Below are 24,259 nucleotides of genomic sequence, written 5' to 3'. Positions count from 1 at the left end.
TAAAACAATGACCATAATGTTTTCTGCACCATTCCTCAGAGAAAAGATGAAAAAGAGGTGAGTTAAAGTTATACATAAAAGGAGGGGAGGGGAGAAAAAAAATCAATGACTGCAGGGCGAGGAAGAGGCAGCACACACCTGGAGCCCCAGAAAGGCATTTAAAAGGAGACAGGCGATGCTCTTGATGATGTCCCCCAGGGCTGAGACGGGAAGAAGAGATCACGTGTAGGAGGGGATGCAGGTGGAGAAGGAGCTGACAAAGTTTGAAAGGTGAAGCAGTGCAGAACGTTGGAAATGGCTTACAGGGATGCTGACATTTAGTCGTATTGGAGTAATTGATTGTGCTCGAAACACCAAGAGGGATGGATGTGTGTATCGTCTGCCAGGGCCGTCTTTATCAACAAATAAAATGGTTAAAACCAGAGGTGCACCAATCAGAAATGTATTTATTATTATTTTTAAATAGTACCTATTAACAGAGTTTTAAACTGTTCAAGTTTCTGTCTTAGAAAAATAAGAATCCAAAAGTTTCTTTCTAGCCTCCTTACTGTGAGAAATCAGTAATAGTTTGCATCAGATATACAACAAAAATTATTTGGAGTTTTAAAATATCTTTAGGAGCTTATTTTTGTTAATCTTACTTTATTGGGTAAACCCTTTCAACTGCACGTCCTACACGAGCTGCAAATCGACCAGTTCGATGGGAGCAACGACGTCACGTGTTCAGGCATGTGAAGATGACTTGCTCAAACTGAGCATCTGCTGGGGTTTTCACACAAAAATATCCAGCTAATGGCGGCTGTTTGGACAAAAATGCCCTGTTGGAGTCAGAGGTCAATGGGTAGACCCATTTGGTATGATGAAACAGCTGCAGGAGATCAAATAACCACTCATTAAAACAAAGTCACACAGTGCCCCATCTCCGACTCCTCAGCTGGAACAGATGCTCCAATAGTAGCGGAAAAATGACTCTGGGTGCAAAATCCTGAGGCTACAATTAGCATTACTAGACAATGGCACGTTGCCTCATTGCATAAGTCGTGATTTTTGCTGAAAATTCAAGAAGGTGGGCTCAGAGTTTGGTGTGAGAAACATAGATAAATATCATCTTTGTGCTGGATGATATTGCTGAAAATTGTATCATGATACAAGATTCTCATATTAGCAGGAGTGAAAGTAGTTTTAAATTCTTGGGGGTACTATGGCAAAAAAAAAAAAAAAATAAATAAATAAATAAATAAATAAATAAATAAATAAATAAATAAATAAATATATTTATATTTATATATTTATATGTCTTTATATATATGTCTTTGTGTCCTTTGGAGTTTCTGTGCTGATGATTTTTTTTGCGAAGCGATAAAAGCTGGGTATCTCTTGAATTGCTACAAAATAAAGCTGTATTTCCTACTTCAGCCCACTGGCTGCAATGTTGACACCTTGAGATGCCATGGGACCTAAATCCTGAAGATCATGGCATGGAGTGCATCCCATTTTTCCATGTCTGGCATATAACCATTCATTTTATCTTTTAAACTGGTTCTATTGATCCTGTGTCCAGACAGAGGGATAATCAGTAGCCTAGCATCATGACCTGTTTGTTCTGAAGATCCTGCAGCTTCCACTTCTCTTCCTAACATGGCGCCTCCTCACCCTGACTCTCATACTGATAGGAGGAACCACAGAGAAATCACCTCAAACCAGATGTTGGCCTGGATTTTATTTCACTGTCATTTGTGAATGTTAGAGCCTCATTTTCAACAGTGGAGCTATAAAAGTTGAAAAAGGTTGTCATTTTGGAGAAAATATCATCATCAATATTTCCCCTAAATAAGAGGCAAAACAATTGTTTGATATAAAGGAAAAGCCTCTCAGACTCTGAGCTCAAAGCACCAAACAATTTTTTTATATTAGACAATTTAATTTCACATAATTATCGCGGTAGAAGCCATTTGTTTGTTAAATACTTAATGAAACATATTTACCGTGTTTGATGTTTGTTGTAAATGATGTACAGCCTACTCACGAAGAAGGAGGTAATTAGTCCAAGTTTGTCTTTATTAAACGTTCAGAAACTACAGTGGCTGTGATGCACCAATGCAAAAGTAAAAAAAGGTAAAACAACCCGAACAGGTGATCAACTCTAAACCACTCGCACCTTTTTACTCTCCGTCTGTCATTTAAGCACAGCGGTTGCCATGGCAACCTCCTGCGCTCCACAAGCCAACCAGGGATTATGTTAAAAACATAACATTTAGTCCGTTACAATATTAGGTTTGCAGGCTTGATATTTATTTTGCGATCATTAATAAGCGCTCCCCTGAACACAGCGGTGGTTGATTAGTTAATTTTTAACTCCTGCTCTGCTCATTATTTTGGTAATGAAACCGAAACGCAGAGAATTGCGCAACACCTTGTTGAAACAATAATCACTGAGATTATTATTGTTGTTGGGTCATTAATTTGAACATGTTTTGTTGATTTTTTTGTTGTTGTTCTTTAATAAAGTTACGAACGTTTTGATAAGGAGCCAGAGGAGGACGTGCTGCTCTCAGCGTCCTGGCGACGTTCAGTTTGTCACCTGATGCCAAGATCGACTCAAAACCTTCCGCGATTGACGTGTTGCACCGCTGCTCTAGCAAAGCACGAACAGTTCAGAAACAATATGAAATGGGGGAAAAAAGCTATTTATTAACTGATTAAGTCGTGTTTTAGATTGTTCTTGAAAAACGAATCAGTCATGGCTGATTAGTTCCACTCACGGCTGCACTGTGAATCCATTGATTTTTTTACAGCAGAGAGCCGCTCCTCTCTTGAGGGTACTGCGTACCCCCGCTAAATCTTTTAGGGGTACGCAGTACCCTGCCGTACCCCCTTACTTTCACCCCTGCATATTAGTCGATATGAATAATTATTGACTGTTTTTTTGGTTTTAAATATATAAAATACTGTCAAAGTGGTGATGTGAACTTTCTTGTTTTAGCCACAATTTTCACTTCACTCTGTTGTTTTTTACTTTTAAACAGTTTGAGGCGCAAGTTACTCAACAGGTCGTTGCTAGGCAACCAAACAGTGAGTGAGTTAGTTGATGCCACCAACTTTTCTTAGCTGGTTGTTGGAGGTTAATCTGCCTACATCCCCCAGAATGCTATGTGGTTCTGGATTGGAGTCCACTGAAATTATTGAATATTCTATGTGACATATTATCCATTGATATTATGTATTGTCTGTCGCGATACATAATGTTATTTATTTATTGCCGAGCCTTTTCCTGTCTTGCACCAACAGCTCAGGATGCAGAACGGTGCTGAGAAAGATTTCGAATGGAGAATCTGTAGGATTTAGTGGAACAGAGGATTTGCCAAATGTGCAACAGCTGCATAATGAGCAAGTCAATGTGGGCAGATGCTCAGAAAACGTTTCTGACACCCCGGTTCAATCTATTGCTTGCTGGGAAAAAGCAAACCAGTTCTAGGATGGCGCTTAGGACTCAGTTTTTATAACGACAGCCAACATTTCCAAATTGATTATAGACGAAACCTGTTAACCTTGACATGGTGTGTTCACAGAGCGATAAAAGATTGGATTTTTTTAGTTTTCAGCTGCTTAGGTACTGACAATCATCGAATTGCAGTCATCATTTAGTCTCTCTGCATCTCTAGTCAAAACATTCTAAATAATCTTATTGAAAATGTAAGCAAAAACAGAGGAGAGACGAAACTGATGAGTCTAGCTGAAGTAAAGTAAGAACATTAAGTCCCATCTCTAAATGTAAGCCTGTGCAGATGGGACCCCCGATTGTCTCCTGCTCAGGGAAAAGAGCAGCCTGATAACCCGAGGCCCTGCACCAATCTCTAAAGGGGAGCCAAGGAACTGAGGAATGTCCTGTAGGCGTACTCTGCCCAATAGCAGCCGGTGGGCGGCTGCAGGGCAGAGGCAGGACGGCCGAAGTGAATTGAAAGGAGGGGTTTGTAATTACAACGGAGGAATTAATACAGAGAGAGAGAGAGAGAGTGAGAGCAGAGAGAGGAGGACTGAGCTCCCGTCTCCATGACAGCATTGATTTTGCTTAGTTGTGCCGGCTTTCTGCTCAGTGCCCATCAATTTCTCTGTTTGTGTTTTATTGTTTGAAGGAGCAGTTTCATAACTAGAGCTCTGAAACAAATAATGGATGACTTGATGAATATACAGGCGAAGACGCTGGCGTAGAATAGAGAATACTTGCCTCAGACTGCAATGATAAATTCAGGGAATTTCAAAGGTTCCTCTCTGTAATAAAATCTAGAAGATGAAACCAATACCCTGAAATCTTTGCCAAGGCGCCACGGCAGCCAGATTACTGGGGGACGAACTTCAGTCCTTCTCTGTTGGAGAGGAATAAAGCCTTTTTAGATATACATTTACTTAGATTTGTGCTACGTTTTTTTTTTGTTTTTTTTACATTTAAATTTTTCACTTTTATTCAGATTTCACAAATAGCCTCAATGCCTGTAAGGAGCATTTTAACCCTAAACCTAATTTCATCAGGATTTTAAGCGATAGACCGATATAAAATGGTGCAAAATTATGAAGCAAGAGGAGAACAATGCATGGCTTTCAATTTTTTTTCTTTCAAAAATAAAAATACACAAGGTCGCCATTAGTGTTCATCGGCTTTTGAGAGATACTCCTAAATTTCAAATCCAGTGAAACAAATTGCCTCCGAAGCTCACATTGTTTGTGAATGGATTCCACTTGTAGAAACTTCATGTTCAAACCCAACGTTACATGGGTGCCCAGTTAAGCTAAAGGCCAATAATCACTCAAGGAGCCAAATGCCTAAATCCATAATTTAGCTGGAAATATGCATTGGATTTTGGTATTAACCCTTTTATGCATGAATTATGATCCTTTGTGTCAGAATTGTTTCCTTTTTTAAATTTCTTTAGGCATAAAAAAAGGTAGGAAAAAAATGTATTCATTTTTTTAGGTGATCAATTATCATTTTCTCCAAATACAAAGTTGTTATTTGAAAAATACATCAGTAGTTCAGTAGTATTGTTCTTTAGGGGTTATTTGATGTCACAATTTTTTTTTACCTGCAATAGTCGTCTACAGTAGGAGGGACCGGGTCGGTCGGCATGCTTTTTTGTCTGTCGGCCATATTGGATTTAACAAAAATTATTTCTTGCATTTGCAGCTGATGGCCAGTAGTTGATAGTGTATTTTATGGTGTCCACTTCAGTGGTCTATGTATGTTTAGAACATAAAAATCCCTAAGAAGCACAAAAAAATGGCTTTTAGATAGCTGTCCACTGTAGTGCCCACTATGCATGAAAGGGTTAATTGAATTTTGGGAAAACTAAAAATTGTTGAAAAAAAAGGCATAAGAAGTCATGTCTTCAGTTCATCAGAAGTCATGTAAGTAACACAAACCTGTGAAAGAAAGTTCTTGGGCCAAATGAGACCAAAACTATTTGGTCAACACAGAAAACACAGTTTTCTTTAGGACAGAGAGAGAGAAGCTGACGAGAAGATAGATTGTGCAAATGCAGCTTAGTACAAGAAGAAAATTTGTTAAAGGCTGTAGGAGAAAAAAAACAACCAATGAACATGTTGCAATTTGCAGTAACCATCATTTCCCCCCACTGTGCCTGTGCTCTTTTTTTCCCCACATGGTGCAGGACTCGGGCCTCGTGCTGACCCAGCAGGAGTCGGTCAGTCAAGTTGCCATGGCAGGTGTCTAGATGACGGCACAGCTCAGTGACTAAAGCACCGCAGCTTATGTAAACCCGTCACCGACTGCCAGGAATCGGAAAACAAAGGAAGTGTCGGTGGCAAAGGCTTACTTCACCACGAACAGATGACAGAGATAATTCATGTTTCTCTGTGTGAAGGGAGACCAAAAAGATGAGAGATCTCCTGTCTCCAAACAATGTTATCACAAACAACTTTAATCCAGTTCAGTCGGGGATAGTGATTTTCAAAAATCCTCGAATCTCTCCCCCGTCAAACATGAACCTCACTCAACTAAGCCAGTGTATTTTGTGCACACACATCACACCAAATCTGTGGATTTACAACAGAATTAAACCGAACAACACAGAAAGAAACTTGTTTTCAGTGAAAAGTAACTCAGGAAATAATCAAACAATTATATGTGTTGCCTTGCATTATTTAATTTAAACATTATTTTACCAGGAAGTCCCTCGAGATAAAATCCCTTTCTTGAGGGAGACGTCAATTTATGCCACCAAAAATTCAAACAGAAGTTGAACTTGTCTTAAAAGTACAGATTACAACAAAATAAACCTTTGCAATATACAGCTGAAACCAGATATTTACTCATACTGTACAAGAATGTCGCACAATACCTGGTTGTCATTATCTAACATTAAATCCAAATAAACTAAGAGTTTCCAAGTCCAATTCTCAAGACCACTGTTCAACAACTATTAGGTACATCCTTGGTCCAACACACTTGAATGAACTGGCAGAATTGCCTTCACTGCATGTCATGAAGTTCTGCACAGATCTGGTGATGCGTCATTCTGGAAGGAGGTCAGACGTTTCCTGAACGGTTTGCTTTGGAGTTTCTTTCTGAAAACTCACTATGGTATCAGTGGTAAAAACAGATAAAAACAAGAGATGAGACACAGGAACCAAAAAAAGAGGCTGATCTCTGAGAAAACTGGCTTGATACTACAGCTAATTATCAGGACTCGGTGGAAGGAAAACCATCTGGTGTCCCATAGATCCAGGCATTTGATGAGATAATTGAGATGGGTCTGTTGCTATTTGCCTGGGTTAAATCAGTGTTTTTCAACCACTGTGCCGTGGCACACTAGTGTACCGTGAGTGATCGTCAGGTGTGCCGTGGGAATTATCCAATTTCACCTACCATATTTTCCGGACTATAAGATGCTACTTTTTTCCTACACTTTGAACATGCGGCTTTTCTGTGGATTTTTTTTTCAACCACCAGGGGGCTCTTTAGCAGGAAGTGAATCACTGGAAGTCAAAATTGGGAATCAAAGAAGAACGCGCTAATTTTCATTTAGAACAAGAACATGCTAGCAGCAGGCACGACGGAGAAATGTTTTCAAACTCATGATGCAGCTTCTAAGTTGAGGAGTATCGATCTGGCAGTACAGGAGGGAAATAGAGCCGCTGCACGTAAACACAGCGTGAACAAAACCAGATTTGGAGACGGAGAACTGCGTCCTTAATATATCCAGGAGTTATTAGGACGCAGCCCTCTGCTGGGTCCTTATGGGAAACCGAGAGCGGCAGAGATACCAGCGGCCTGTAGCTGATATAAGTTTCCAGGGGGAGGGGTTTCAAAAAATTTGAAGGTGCGGTTTATACTATGGTGCGCTCATTGTCTGGAAAATATGGTAATTGGTCTTAAAAGATTGTTTGAAAACGAATTAATTATCTGCAAATAATGCCATCTTTGAGTGTCTTTGCTGTAGTAGTAATCAGCGGTATAATCATGTAATTTTATTATCACTAGATGGCAGTAGGTACAGAGCATTTTACATTTAAACAAGAGAATTAGTGATGCATGAATGTTACTACATTCATGCATCACATACGACAGTGCTGCAGCACTGTTCAGGTGTATTTTTGAAGTGGACATGTTAAGTGCAATTTGAAATAAGAAATGTAAAATATGATAAAATTAATTTTTGTTATTTTGTGTATTTGATTCCAATTCAAGACACTAATAAGAATGACTATATACGTAATATAGGCGGCTACAGAGTATCTTTGTTTACGTTTTTGGTTGGTGGTGTGCCTTGTGATTTTTTCAATTAAAACAATGTGCCTTGGCTCAAAAAAGGTTGAAAAACACTGGGTTAAATTGACCGGAGCTGTACATCTATGTACCTCCAATTATCTAAAATCTTGTGAATTACTTATTCCACCTTCTTCTGGGCTTTCCCAAGCAAGGTAGTGTAAGTAAGTGTCTAAACTTGAAGAGACTAACTCTAAAACACACTCTTTTCGTTATCCTACCACTTTCGTAATATGTGGCAATCCTGACTGACCATGACTTTTTAGACAACATACTTAAATATTTGATTTCAAGTATGTCCAGTTGATGAAAGCAAGTGTTTTCCTTCAGTTTTTTTGTTGTTGTTTTTTTGAACGATTTTCTGCCGTGGACCTCTGTAAGGTCGAAAGTGTAGGAGTTTTTCTCAGATTCTCAACATTTAAAGCTGAAACTGCTAAAGGACGTGTGGGCGGTAGTGAAAGTGGGCATCCTATTCATGACGGGGCCGGCGTCTTGGCTATTGGTTCTCCTCTTGTCAAACCGAAATGCTAAAAATATTTATCAGAAGTGTAAGCATCTATATCGTGGAGAAGTGAGGTCCAAATAACACGTCCTCTGATTATGCTTGATCAGCTGCTGCCCCGGACGCGTCTTGGGTGTTCAACAACACCAGAAACGTGGCAATAAAATGCTGTCCATCTGCTGATCGACTGTTGAACTGTGTGGGGTTGCTGCTTTCACAGGGAAATATTAGCAATTCAAATGACAGAGTGTATAGTGTGCTGAACTAATTAACAACCTGCTGCTGAATGTTAGAAATGCTCGTTGAGCCAGAAGTGAAGGACAACTCTCTAAAAGGGCTCGCAGTTAGACGATCATCATAAGTTAAAACTGTAAATCCGGGAGACGAAATCTCAAATCGAAAAAAGACGCATTGAGGAAACTTATACAATTACTTCATTACCGATTGGTTGAGGTAGAGAGGCTGTGAACCTCGAGAACTTTAATTTAAAACACCAAACTGAAAGGAAGTGACAGAAAACATGGCACCAAGTCACTCTTTACATAATGAACAGTTGGTGGCTCTTTGTTTTGTAAAATTGGCAGCATCTCTGCTGAGTGGTTGTTGGCTGAGATGTGAGGTGATTACAACTGTGTGCTGCAGACCTCAATCTGTGGCAAAACTTTAGGACTCTCAGACTGTTTTTTTTTCTTTCTTGCTCTAAACAATTAGAACAATGATGCTCACCAATATGTGCAGTGTGTGTGTGTGCCAAAAAAATGACTCAAAACTCTATTTCTTGCCTCCTTTGTCGAATTATTTCTGTAAATCAAAAATAAGGTAGAATGGATCTAATTTTGCTTTTGCTTTGTCATATTTGTGTTGGTTTTATACGCACATTCACACACAATCATCATCTTTTTATGAAAACATCAAATCAATTGTGTAGACATCATGAAGTCATTTTTACCCAAAACATGAACACACAGAAATTAATGGTAAGGTAATTACATGCACTAATACCTTAGTCTTCCAAACACTGTATTTAAAGTTGATTTAATGTTATAAAATAGTTTGCTATGACACTGTGGTCTGTTCTGGTGTGGATTAACTCTGTTGAGCGCCCCCTAGTGTTCATGTTTTAGGAATGTACTGTAAATAATAAAAGGGTCAGATAAAGACAAACAAATTCAAATCAGCACGTGGCCCACATCTGATCTACTTGTTACTAACTTCTGGTTCCAACAATTAAACTGAATTAGGACCATCATTCCACACGGATGTTGGTGCCAATCAAAGATTTCATGACTCGGTGCAAAAATCTCTGCTGACTTATGTCCCTTTAGTCTGTTTTATCACTTATTGTTCCGTCCCAGATCAAAAGACCATAATCGTAATTATTATTCCATGATCTTAAATCGTGGAATTATAAACCAGGTATCCCTGAACATTTCAGCAAACATTGTAAATATATTTTTATATTTGAAAGCGGCACCTGCTGTTTTGCAATACCAAGGAGTGCATGTATTTATCTGAATGTATCGTAATACGTGTCCCTGCAAAGCCTGTCTGCCACTTTAATCAGACTAACCTTAATTCCTGGATTCAGTTGCAGTGTGTGACATGCATCCAAAGTGAAACTGGATTTTTTTTTACCCCCTGCAGTCAGGGGCTCATTACCCCTCAGTTAGCAAATGCTAACTCCGTCAACTCCAAGTTCCCCAAAGAAAATTGAAGATAGACTCCAGCAATTCCATGATCCTGCAAAGATAAGCCGGCATAGACAATGAACGGCTGATACAGATCTAAAACTTAGCTGTCTTCAAACACACAGATGGCTCTAAAGCATCTTAGAGCAATTTGGAAATGTTGTGACTGGATCCCAAGTGCAGTGATTAATGGACAACTTGGTCTCCTAATCCACTGCCAACATATATGGCATCCAGAGCAGCAATAATAATGAAAGTGCAGAACCAGCCTGCGACGCTTGACTTTAACGTGTCGCTTTGATTAAATCGTTGATTTGAGTAAAGCCATTTGCACTTTGGTGGTAGAATCCCTCTGTCAACACGTTTCTGCTACTTTTTAAAGCTGCACCTTATGCTCATATCTGTTAAAAGTATTCTCCTTCAGTGTTCCTAATTAATCTTCATTATAGGTGACAAATACAACCTCCATCGTTATATGTCTGCGTTATTAAACCAGCAAATGGCTACAATTTATTATCCCCCATGCACAGATACGCTTTCTTGAATGTATGACAGTTTGTGTCTGAGAGCAGGTTCTTGCCATTGGTGCTTTAGAAACGAGGCAAGTGGATTGTGTGGGTGTGTGTTTTTGAATCACTCTTGAATATATAGAAGTTAAGCAGGCGTGAGAGGTCAGGCAAAGGACACGTGTCTTATGAGAGGCTGAGGGTTTCTGAGCTCAGAAGTGAGAGGAAACCGTTGAGCTCTGGAGAGCTCCTCCTACATGAAGCAGATAAGGAAAGATAAAGAGATAAAACTGAGTAATAATGAGAGCCATAACTGCAGCTGTGATTTATGCAGGGCGCCGACAAATTACATATAGATTAGAGCAAGATTCCCACAAACAACTGCATATTAAAAATTCGGCACCGTTTCTGCACTGCTTATCTGAAAAGGTTGTCGCCGAGGGTTTCAGAGAATCAAAGAATGAGACAATGCTTGAGTTTTAAGCCTTCGATTGTGTTATTTATTTAATAAATCCTTAATTCAGCTGAAATTAAGCATCTGTCTCAAAGAAGTTAGCCGCTCCAAATAGTCGGGTTTGGCATTCAAGGTTTTGTTGCATTGTTTAGTTTGAATCCACCTGTAGCTTCTGGATTATAAAAGATATTAAAAAGGAAGTTATGAAGTTTGAAGTTAAACCACTTTATATTCCATAATTAATCAATTTAGGTTTTGGTGGTGAAAGCTCATTGTGTCAAAATTAAATGGTGTTTTATTCTCTTAAACACCTGCTTAAAAACAACTAAGCCAACCAGGACTGATCACTGCGAGGAGCTTTGTTCCTTTTATCCCCACAAGTTGGATGTCTGTTAAAACCTGCAGTAACCTTTTACAAGCATGTCATTTTTTTATTTTCAAATGTAAAGTTTTTTGATTTAAATAAAGAAAGTGACTTGCATATTTGTGAGACTGGGACGGTCTTGTGAGAAAATCTCTGGAGGTTCTCATCAAATTACGTACAGGTCATAAATAACATTTAATAACATTACCCGCTCGGCTTATTTTCACCTACGCAACATCAACCGCCTCCGCCCCTCCCTTACTCCCCATTCCACTGCCATCCTTGTTCACTGTCTTGTGACATCACGCCTTGACTATTGCAACTCCCTTCTGTTTGGTCTCACCCAGAAATCTCTTCATAAGCTCCAACTGGTTCAGAATTCAGCTGCCCGTATCATTACCAAAACCCCATCCATGCACCACATCACTCCTGTCCTGCAAAGACTCCATTGGCTGCCCACCAAGTTCCGCATAGAATACAAAATTCTTCTGTACACTTTCAAGGCCCTTTACAATCTCTCCCCACCATATCTTTCAAATCTTATTCATATTGCCATTCCCTCTCGCTCCCTCAGATCATCCTCCTCCATCCATTTCACTGTCCCCTCTGCCCGTCTCACCACCATGGGGAGCAGAGCTTTCAGTCGCTCTGCTCCCCAACTCTGGAACTCATTACCACCATACCTTAGAAACATAAAGTCATTATCAAATTTTAAAACCGAACTCAAAACACACCTTTTTAGATCTGCCTTTTCCACATGACACAATTGGTTTGCCTGATTTTACATAGATTTTATATAGATAACATTGTTTTGTTTTATTTATTTTTATCTATTTTTAATTGTTAAATTTTATTTGTTTCTGTCACAGTTTTTTTTTACTCTTGTACGGTGTCCTTGAGTGCCAGAAAGGCGCCTTTGAAATAAAATGTATTATTATTATTATTATTATTATAAAAATCCTATCAGCACTGTCAAAAACAATCTTTCTTAATATTTAAAGCTCAAAAAGACATTTAACATATACAGTCTTTAACCTAATTTCCACAACAAAACAAAAACAAACAGTTTTGTACAGGTGGAATTATCTGTCTTGTAGGTAGTAATTTATGTAATTTCTGCAATTTAATTCAACGACGAGCATAAATTCATTGGCATTAATGTGAGCTACTTCCACTTATTTTTGGTAAACCATCATAGATGTACATAAAATAAAATAAAAAAATCTATTTTTATTACTTTTAAAGTTAAATAATTAGAAATTGGGAAAGTGTTATTCATGAAATGCTTGATGAGTTAGTAAGATTAGTTGAGCTAAACAAAGATATATTTTAAAACTGATCATTTGCAACACAACAAAGAACAACAACCTGTGGGGACTATCTCTGTATCACACCTGCTAGGTAGCCCTCTAGAGGCTGTCACATTTTATTATAACCCCTCCAGCTATCATGCTGCTGCGGAAACAAGTTACAACAACAACGCACAGCCTGTTAATCCTGCAAGGATTAGCAAGGACAAATGCTCGTTTACACACACACACGGGAAGAGAAAGAACTCAAGAAATCATAGATAATATAGTCGGACAGTCGGGGGGATTAAAAAGCAGAAACACCAGAGGAAGATATCCTTGCACACAGAAGGCAAAAGGAGGAAATGATTCTGGTGGTGTGAATTAATTTCTTAGACTGTGGACTGCTGCAAGAGAGATGAGAAGATGAGAAGTGTGCTGGAGAAAAAGAAAAAATTCAGACTGAACTGAGATGATTTGTAGTGAGAAATTCTGACTCTGGCATTTACAGCTTATAATGAGAGGTACTGATTGAAACCTAAAAGCTTTACAGCAGAATCTACTCGGTTACAGTCGGTTGAGCTGATGAGGAAGAAGATCCCATTTCTGACCTCCTGAGTAAACGGAATGAAGCCAGATCCTTACATGAAGAGCTCTTTTATAGATATATATTTTTTTTAATCTAAAATGAATCCCTCTTTTACATTTTTACAAAATATATCTAGTTATTCATCCTTTGAATCCATATGTTTTTTCCAAACCTACATCATTTCAAGCTGAATGCGGATCGTTCGAGGAATTAAGCAGAATGCTCTGAGGAGCTGAGGAGCCATCAACAGCACTTTTTACAGAACTGAACCTGGGAGCACACTGTCGGCACTCTCCAGGATGTCTGTGGGTGGTGAGAGGTCTTAAATATGTGTGTGTGCGTGTGTGTGTGTGTGAACGTGTGTGTTCGAGGCTCGTCTCGATCTTCATGCTACAACACCACATCGGGCCTCTAGAAGGTCAGGCTGGTGGAGGCAGATTTCGACTGCACCAAGAGGATAGAGGTGAGAAAGAAACAGGAACTTTCGCGGCAAAAAAGGGAAGACACGCCAACAGAAGCTCACTCCTGGGACTCCTGCTGTTTTCATACTGGAGCTGTAGACCTTTCATCCTTTGCTTCAATACATTTTCTCAAATTTAACAGAGGAACATCGAGTTGCACGATTAACTTTGTGCACGCAGAGTTTTCTTTTCGCCAACATCAGGTGCATTTGGTGTAAACCATCGATGTCGATCCTATGTCACCTTGCACCTGCTGATTTAGATTTCTTTTTTTCTCAATAGTCATGTACTGACACACTCAGATCACTGAATTCAGGAGTTCCAGTCATTTCCATAACAACAGAAGCATAAAAATAAATCACCCAGGCAAATTTGTGAAAGATTATTAGTATCTTAATTAATTTGACCCATGATGACCCAATGATGTGCAGAAAGCCAATTTGCAGAATTACCGTGCTACTGAAGATTTCACTGCTGAATGCTGGAGTGAAACCGGTCTGCGGTCGTTCCATGTTCTCTGGAGAGACAAATCTGGTAATGAAATGGAAAAGGCCAAATCAGAGTTGCATTTCCGAACTGTGTCAAGTCTAAAGTTTGGTGGATGTGACACCATGATGTGTCACCACGTAGTAAAAAAAAAACAATGGAAGCAGTCAACTGGTGCTTTTACAAGAGATACAAACAACTAATTTAAATATTTATATTTGCCTAGATTGTGCACATACTTATTGAAAAAAGAAAACCGGCTTTAGTCCGAAACTCCAGTTTCTTATGGTCTTAGATGAAACACCTGACAAGGAGTACATAAAAAAAAAAAACTCTGTTCATACAGAATGGTGACCGCAGAGCTGGATCCAAACAGCTCAGAGAAGCAGGACAGTCAAAGCATGTTCTGCCTCGAACCATTACAATCTGCTGGGGGGATCTGTCAGAGGTTTGACAGAGAAACGCCGCCTGCCTCCTCACTGAGAGCAACAGAGGCCTGGCCTACACACACACACACACACACACACACACACACACACACACACACACACACACACACACACACACACACACACACACACACACACACACACACGCGCACACACACACACACACACACACACACACACACACACAAACCTGGCATTCAGGTTGGAATCGGCCTATAAATTCAATTCAGCTGTGAGACTGAAAGAAATTGCAGTTATGAGAAGAAGAGTTGCACAGACACGTATCAAGACACAGACTTGCACACATAGGTGACAACAACCTCCCTGCGCCCCATTGGTGGTTTTAAAATTAGAGGTGCAGAGTCTTGAGACATGCGCATTAAACTTTTTGACATTTTGTCACATCACCACCGAACATATTTGAATATTATGCAATATTCCAAAACAAAGCAGTGCAAAACTGTGAGGTGGAAGGAAGATTTTCCATGGCTTTCTACAAATTTTACAAATAAAAATATATTCCAGCATCTAACCTCCTTACACTTTTCAATGTCAGAAACTTTTCCTACATGCATCCCTACAGCCTGATGCAGTCGCCACCATTATGTGTGATAGGAGTCCAGTTTTTGCCATCAATAACTATATACAGTTGCTTAGGATGATTATTAATAAAACTAGTCATTTGGATCAAAATGACTTAGTCGGGGCACCACTCGAATATCGCCAAATAGTCCAGACTCAGCTATCATTTATAAATACCTGCTTAATAAGGCTTATAATAGTCCGGTTCTTTCAAATTAACAAAAGAAAACAAATTCTACACAAAATACATTCTTCAACAAACTTGCCGTGCTGGTAACACTCAACGAACGGCTAAACTAAAATGACGAACGGTAAAAAGTAGGGGAAAAAAATGGAACAAATAAAGTAATGCAACAATAGGTCACAGTTCAGCATGTATGCTCAGAAATCCAGGGTGGTAGTGAAGAGTTTTGTCAGGGAGAGAAATTAGATCTAAATCAATTCACATTTGTTAGACTATTTGTCAAGTTTGTTAAGTTTTCTGAGGAAGTAATGCTTTAAGTTTGGCTGAATTAGAAATCAGTATTCATTTCAGAGAACTGATTTTTAATTCTTCTTAGTAATTGAATAGTAAAATGAATAACCAAGAATGGGAGCTTAAGCGAACGCAAAGAATGAAATGCTTTTTACCGTTTGAACAATCTTTTAAGTCCAAAGCACTGAAAATAATTATTTGTTTATGAACAACCAGTGTCCTCCTGCAGGAAATAGATGGTTTTGCCTTTATCCGTGTTTCACTTAGCCGCCACTAAGCACTAACAAAACTGGACATTCAGAGCATTTTCAGGGTCATTTGAACTATTCGTTATTAAAACACTCACTTGAACTTGTTTTGACAGTCTGAACTCCGTATGAACTGCATTGTGAACCGTTCGCTGCTCGTTAGCTCAGAAAACGGGCAGTTCAACTCCGGTCCAGAAGGTTTTGGAGCGCGTGGTCAGGGGCTAGTTTCCCCTTAGCGGCTGGTGGTGAAAACAGTATTTTCTGGGCCCAAATTGATCATATGCAACAATGCCAAGTGCAGAATCCAACTAAACTGCCTCGTCTCCTCCCTGAAGTCTTCCCCCTTTCTGCGCAGTCAGCGTTCTCCAATTACAGCACTTTTAAGATCCGGCGTTGCTGTTTATGCCTCAGTCCTTCAACGTTTGAAGCACGGGTGGCAAAGAGAAGGCTGCGTCTTTGAAAGAGCAGAACGAGCGTGTGTGATTTGCGCTAATCGAGGAGCTGTAATTGATATGGATCACGAGTGGCGTCTGAATCAAAGACCGCACTCTCATGGCTGGGTGGGCAGGATGAAAACGGCATATTACTGCACAAACTACTCCGCCATTAGCAGAAGAGAGAGGCTTTTACCCCGTATTGATGAGGAAGAAAAGTATAAAACCGTCTGAAAGTGTTTAAAAACCTGCCTCGAAAAGACTGCATAATGTGACAGTAAGTGGGTAGAGAGTGTAAATCACATGCCATCCGGATCCAAGTGATGGAGAAATTCCTCGAGACATCAACTTCTTCTCATCAGTATTCCTGCATTTGGATACTGTGACATCCACTAATCTCTTTAACAGGTTATGAAACGCAAAGACTGACACGCTGCAGTGAGATGACAAGCCACTAGGGGAGGCCTCAACTTTTCTTTCAAGTATTTATACGTGAATTGATGGTGGGAGTGAAGTGAGACAACCTGCTGTTAAAATGCAAAATGTTTCAGCGAAATTATTAGTAGAGGGAACTACAAATTTGATGTTTTTTGCAAAACCTGAGCTTCAGTGAGTAGGTACAGGTGTGCTTTTCATTTTCCAAAATAAACTTAGATCAAGGTCACACTAATAATTGATTTTAGAAGCAATAGTGGATGTCGCCATTCTTAAAACTAAACCGGAGAACTTTCATTTTCTTATCCTGAACTCTCTAACTGCAGAGTTAAGTACAGTTGAATTAATTACGAGTTCATAACCAAATGTCAAATCCTGCCTCGTTATTTTGCCTTAAGCTATAAATAGATGCCAACACTGTTATTTACTTTGATGTGTCTGTGTAGGATTGCAATGTGAGTGTGTGATTTACGCTCTGAACTACGTCAGCAAGAGTATAATCGATAGGAAAATAGTTGTGGTAAAAAAATTTAACATATTTAAGACAATCAAATGAAAATAGTCATGATTACCAAGATTGTTTGGATGACATACGGGTACAGAATAATATGTCATCTGCCTTGTTTTCGTTTCTTCAGCTTTAAAAATGAAGACATGATAGACTCATGACCATCACTGCGATAAACAATTAATAACCACTTATGCAACAAAAGCTAGGAAATATATTTTAAAGTCTGTTCTTAAATGTTCTTCTCTTCTGGTGGTCAAAATTGCTACTAGCAGGTCAACCAGATGCGCAAGTATTTTCCTCAGCAAAACTCTGCAGTTCATTCTGCAGATTTCCAAGATGTCTCCAGCGCGAAAGGTAGATTTAGTCTCTCCGGTACATTCTGGGTCTGCCATGAGGTCTACCCAGGAAAACGTACCGAGAGGCTCCCAGGAGGCGTCCTAATCAGATGCAGTGTCTGTTCTCTGAGCTCAGCCTGGATAATGGAGCTTCTTGCCATATTTCCATGGCTGAGCTGCCTTCATCCTCAATTTCAGCTGCTTGGTGTTTAAAGATCATAAAGTATCTGCAGCGATGTTAGGATCATAAATGTTGACTAGTTTTTTTGCCCGGCTGTGTATAAATCCATTCACTGACTCTGATTCTCCGTTACTTATCTTCATATTTTATTTTTCTGCTTTCAGCTTTTCAATACTTTACCCACTAACTCCAGGCATCAGTAACCAAAATGAGTTTTGTTGTGTCTGTAAAGGACTGGATGTAATTGGAAAACTTTATAATTCAGGTTCAGTAACTTAGAACCTCTTTTTAAGCCAAGGAGCCAAAAATGTATTATAATCTATTTATTTTTATGCCGACTTAGATCTGATTCTGTTGTTAGAAGATAGGAGCTTTGTAAATGACCAACTTTTTGGTTGCTGCCAGAAGTAAAATTTAGACCCTTAAAGAAAGGAAATCTCATGCATGAAAATATGCATACACATATTAGAGGGTGCGTGAAGAAAATAAATAAAAAATAAAAAAAGCTGAAGCAGAACTAGACTTTTCAACATAACCCAAAATATGGTAAACCTGAGGACTGACGCGAGACGTAAAGTGTCTTAACTTTTCCTTCAGCTAAAAAAACACAATCGCTTTTTTTCAGAGGTGATTAAAGAAAGCACAGGCATTACGGTGTGAATTTTCTAATAATGGCAGAAAAAAATGTATGAATAATTTTTAAACATGAGTGTCTTTTTGCATAAAAATCATTGCATGGTGTTGTATCAGCTTCTCAGAGGGATTGTCGATGGGCGCTGTGTAGGAATACTAAACCTTCTGAATTCAGTTACGAGCCAAAGAGAAGCTGAATCCAGGAGAAAGAGTTCAATGCCAGGAATTAGTCAGAGAACGATTTATAATAACCTAAAGCTGCACTGTACTCCTGTGTAGTGTACTGTGATAACAGTTTTTCTCTTGTCATAATTTACACACTCTCATGTGCAGGGAAGCATTCGATCAAAACGACACCAACAGTCCTTTATTTTTATTGGCAATACAATAATATTTATGAGGTGTACAATTAGGGCACGCCTTGTGCCTGGTAAAATATGACCGTCGGATTAACTGGTCTCGTTGAGTTAGGGGTTAGTGGTAGACGTAGCAACGGATGTAGTAACGTTGATGGAATAAAAGTCACACACTCACAGCTTAGAAATAAATCTTAGCATAATCTAAAGTTCATGCATTCTCTGCACCCAGGCAGTTAATCTACAGATTTATCCCAACTTTGACCTTTAATTACCCTCTTCTAACTCTTTGGATTATTTCAGCCAGATAATCCGTCAAGACTAATAATCCTGACCTCTGTGACTATTCCCTTCTGCGCCCACCAGCACCATTTATATTTGACATCCCAGAAACATCCCGACCCAGCCGAGGTCGACCTAGACATGTTTGGGGGGGGGGGATCCCTGCTGTGCTCTTGATTTTTCCGCTGAACACATCCGCGACCCCACAAGGGGCAAAAGGCGGCGAGTACGATCAGATGATGAAAACTCGGCGGATGCTCGTGAGTGATGACTGCAATCACCTCTGCACAACGGAGGAAAAGAAACTCATCTTGCGGCAAGACAGAGCAATGTGACAAAAAATATAGTACGGCGGGATCGGCGGAAATGTGTCATCCTGTCATCTGGCGGCGGCGGTGGAGGCAGCGCGGACGACGTCCACGCCGAGAGTCAAGTCAATCACCCCGCTGTTAAAAATGACAGGCGGGGAGAGGAAAACGGATAATGGTGGCGGAAACATGATGCCTGATGGGATGCAGGCAGTCGACCAAAGTGACAGCCGGAAGAACAGGAGATCATCCGGTTACAGTTGTTGGGAAGATGAATAACAAGTTATTGGTAAACAGAAAGCAAATGGAGCAGACAGGCGAGGCGGCGGCTTGTTGACTAAACAGAACGTGGGGGACATGAGTGAAAAAACAAGAGAGATTGACAGATGCTACTGGTGAAAGATCAATGCACACCGAGGGATATTTTTGAAGCATGTTTTTTCACCATTTTGATTTGCAGCTATAGAAATCACCAAAGTTCTTCTCTCAGTTAATTTGACTACAACGTGACACAAACAATAGAGGTATACTATGTATATTGTGAGGTATACACAATAGAGGTATACATGTGAGTACTTTAAGGAACTGCACTGTAATACTGTTTTTAGATCCCTGCACCAACTTTTTTTTATTTTTTATGACAACTTTGTATTTAATAAAACACAGTGGACAAACGGCAACAAACGAAAGAAACCTAAATCATCATAGACTCAGGACTTCAGGCAGCATGAAGTCCAGTCCACCGCTCTGTCAGAAAGAACCAATCAGCGACGGGAGGAGAGTATTAACGCTGTTCAACACTCTTGTGATTGTGCTGCTCTCACCCTCCCTCTTGCTCTCTGCTACATTACGGCTAGTTCATCACGATGGAGCCCGCCGTGAATGCTAAGGCTAGTCAGCATGGCAACCAAAGACTTGGGGATAAACAGTTTTCCTGGAACTGTAAGTTATTTCTCTTCCATTAGCATATTGAGCGATGCATAAACGAGCAGGATTGACCTTCGTCCTGGATCTTGTTGCTTGTTTTTGACCGCGAGCAGCGCATTTCTGCAGATGGCAGCAGGAGCACTGAAAGGAGGTGGACGATTTCAATCATTTTCTAAGATTATTAGTAATTTTTTAGTAATTTAGTAATTTATTTCAGACAAACCTTTCACCGGCAATGTAGAACAAACACAAAGTACATAATAAATTTCTTGAAGACACATCACATCGGTGATTATGAGTCTGAAAAGGAGTATGAAGAAGTATAACTTATATAATCAGACCCCTTTTCCAGCTGTAATTTATCACATTATTTTCAGTTTCCAGTATCCTTCCTGACAAAATGAAATAATAATTGTAGTAATATTTCCTCAGCCAAATGAAAGTACTGCATACACACACATACACATTTGTACACATACATATATACATATTCACATATACATACACCTATACACATATACATACATACACCCATATACATACATCTATACACATATACATACATACACCCATATACACACCCATCTGCTTATATACAAAATACACAACTATTTACATACCTTTATACATTTACCCACACCTGTACAGACCTGCACCCACTTGATGAAATCATACTTAGAGTTTTAATTCCCAGCCAGGATTATCTCCCTTGTTCTTCCTTATACCTTTGAATAATAGCTATTTTGAGACCTTTCTTAAAATATCTCATGCTTGGACTTTGCTTCAGCTCTTTAGAGAGTTTATTCCAGATCTTCACACCAACACCAGAAATGCACATTATTTTCATTGTTGTTCGAGCCTTCAAAGTTCTGAAATTGAGGTTTTCTCTATAGTCATATCCCCCCACTCTATCAGAAAATAATTTTTGAATATTTTCTGGTAATATTTTCTTTCTGACTTTAAACATAATCTGTGCAGTTTGAAACTCTACCAAGTCAGTGAGTTTCAGTATATAAGAATCTATGAATAGATTGTGGGTATGACAATAAAAATCAACGTTATGAACTAAACGGATGGCTCTTTTCTGTAGTGTGCATAATGATTGAAGTGATGTTCTGTAAGTGTTGCCCCAAATTTCCACACAGTAACATAGATATGGTAAGATAAGTGAACAGTACATAATATATAGGGCAGAGTAGTTGAAATATTTTCTGGCATTAGAAAGAACTGCAATACTTCTTACAATTTTAGATTGGACATATTTTATGTGAGGTTTCCAACAGATCTTATTTTGAATCATTACTCCCAAAAACCGAATTTCAGTCACTCTCTCCACAGTGATATTATCAATTTTTATTTGTAAATCACTCTGCTCTTTACACTTACCGAACAACATAAACTTTGTTTTATCTAAATTTAGCGACAATTTGTTAATTTTAAACCACTCTTTCAGTTTATATAACTCTAAATTCATTTCAAGCAACAACTGTCGTAAATTTTCACCCGTACCAAATATGTTTGTATCATCAGCGAATAGTACAAAGTTAAGTCTCTTGGAGACCTTACATATATCATTTATATACAAAATAAACAATTTTGGCCCCAATACTGATCCCTGGGGAACACCACAAACAATGTCCATGCATGAGGACTGGACATCACCCAACTGCACAAATTGTTGCCTATTGCTGAGATAACTTTTCATCCAATGCAACACTACTCCTCTTAGACCATAACACTCAAGTTTTCTGAGGAGTATGTCATGATCAATTGTATCAAATGCTTTTTTTAAATCAATAAACACCCCAACAGCATGTTTCTTTTTATCTAATGCACTGGTCACCTCTTCTATTAAATGCAGAACTGCCATCGCTGTGGATCTTTGTGGCCTAAATCCATACTGACTTTCAGACAGTAGATGATGTTTACTAATAAATCTTTCTAATCTAACAACAAATATTTTTTCCACAATTTTGGAAAATTGTGGAAGTAATGAAACAGGCCTGTAATTTGTGAAATCATGTCTATTCCCAGATTTATGTAGTGGGATGACTTTCGCAATTTTCATTTTTTGTGGAAATATTCCTGTTTGAATTGACAGGTTACAGATATATGTTAGTGGTTGAATAATTTCCACAATCACCTTCTTAATTATTAACATATCAATACCGTCATAATCAGTTGACCTTTTATTTTCACATTTATGTACTATATCTATGATCTCATTTTCCTCCACTGCTGTAAGAAACATGGAATCTGGATTTCTAACTAATACATCATTTAGTATTTCATGTCCTGTGGGCTGTGGGATTTCCTCAGCCAATTTAGGGCCCACACTTACAAAGTATTTATTAAAATTATGAACTATCTCTTCCATGTTATTTAAATGTTTATCTCCATTGTTTGTGAAGTATTGTGGATAACTAACATGTTTGGATTTTTTTCTAATAACACTGTTTAAAATATTCCAGATACCTTTAATATTTTTTTATTTCTGTCCAACTGTTTACTATAATAATCTTGTTTTGCTATTCGTAAAACAGCAGTCAATTTGTTCTTATATTTCTTGTATTTATTTTCTGCCCCAGTGGATCTATGCCTTATGAAGTCTCTATATAACTTATTCTTTTTTTTTACAGGCATTTTGCAATCCCTTTGTGATCCATGGAGTTTCAGAATATTTATTTGCAGAAATAGACTCTACATTCGGACAATTTTTCTCATATAATGATTTAAAAATATTCAAAAAATTATCATATGCTTTATCCATGTCATTTTCTTTTAATACTGACTCCCAGTTTTGTTTAGATAATTCATCTTTAAATACATTTATCGATTTTTCCGTCCTTAACCTTTTAATAATTGGATTATGTTTAGTCTTGACTTTCATGTGCCCAATGTCACAAACAACAAAAACAGGTAAATGATCACTGATGTCATGAACTAACAATCCGCTTATTGTGTTGTCTATTAAATTTGTAAATATGTTATCTATTAATGTAGCTCTATTGGTTGTGATTCTGCTAGGTCTCGTAATTTGAGGGAAAAGGCTCAGACTACATGTAGTATTAATAAACTCTTCAGTCAATTTGTGATTGTTGACATTCAGCAGATCAATATTAAAGTCCCCACAAATAAAGTAGTTCTTTGAAGTTATAGCTGTATATGTTTTCTCAAACCATTCTGTGAAGAGGTTCATGTTAGAACCAGGAGTCCTATATATACAGCTAACAATTACATTTTTATTTTTTTCCATATATATTTCAACTGTTAAACATTCAAAAAGATCTTTAACCACATTAGTCATGTTTTCAATTTGCTTAAATCTAAAACTGCTGTCCACATATACAGCTACTCCTCCACCAATCTTTCCGTCTCTATTAATATAACTAAATTCATAACCATCTAATTCAAAATCGGCTCCCTTGTTAGAAGTAAGCCAGGTTTCAGAGATAGTAATGACACTAAAAGGTTGTTTAAATTGGCTTAAACAGTCCTTGATGTGGTTAAAGTTCGCATATAAGCTTCTGCTGTTGAAATGTATTATGGAGAATTTATTATCTGCATTAACTGTTATATTGTATTGCTGAGTCGAATAGTAGCAACAGTTATTCTCAATGTTATAGAAAAAGTTGTTTTCTGGGTCCAAATCCTTTTCCTTGTCCTGACTCTTATATTCAGTATAGTCAAAAGTTTTCAGTTCCGGGTAATCAGCTTTAGTTAAAGGTGTTAATGTTGTGTCCATAGATGTTGAGGACAACATGTTGTTTAACTGAGACATATTAATTGAGTGTCATGTGCAATCACCTGAGATCCCAGATATAACGCAAAGCATTTAGTTGTACTTATCCAGGTCAGCGATGTCCCGAACAACCAGAACCTTTGCCTCCTCTGGAGTTCCATTAAGTTTAACAAAAACCTTACAATTTGTTGTCCATGTTGATTGGATCCTTCCTTGTTTTCTCAGAAACCGAGCCTTTCTGG

The 24,259-nt window shown here is 38.5% G+C and overlaps 1 long non-coding RNA gene across 1 annotated transcript in view; it reads right to left on the bottom strand.

Annotated features, from left to right (window-relative positions):
* Positions 1 to 20,448, bottom strand: part of LOC145552501 (uncharacterized) — a 71,705-nt gene extending 51,257 nt beyond the window's left edge. The window contains exon 1 of the long non-coding RNA XR_014088568.1: positions 14,086 to 20,448. This is a non-coding gene — a long non-coding RNA (uncharacterized LOC145552501). The remainder of the gene's footprint in view (positions 1 to 14,085) is intronic.
* Between the last annotated feature and the right edge of the window lie 3,811 nt (positions 20,449 to 24,259).

Source organism: Poecilia reticulata, chromosome 8, assembly GCF_904066995.2.
Source record: "Poecilia reticulata chromosome 8, P_reticulata-male-v2, whole genome shotgun sequence".
Lineage (NCBI taxonomy): Eukaryota > Metazoa > Chordata > Actinopteri > Cyprinodontiformes > Poeciliidae > Poecilia > Poecilia reticulata.
This window is presented reverse-complemented; position numbering and strand designations above follow the sequence as displayed.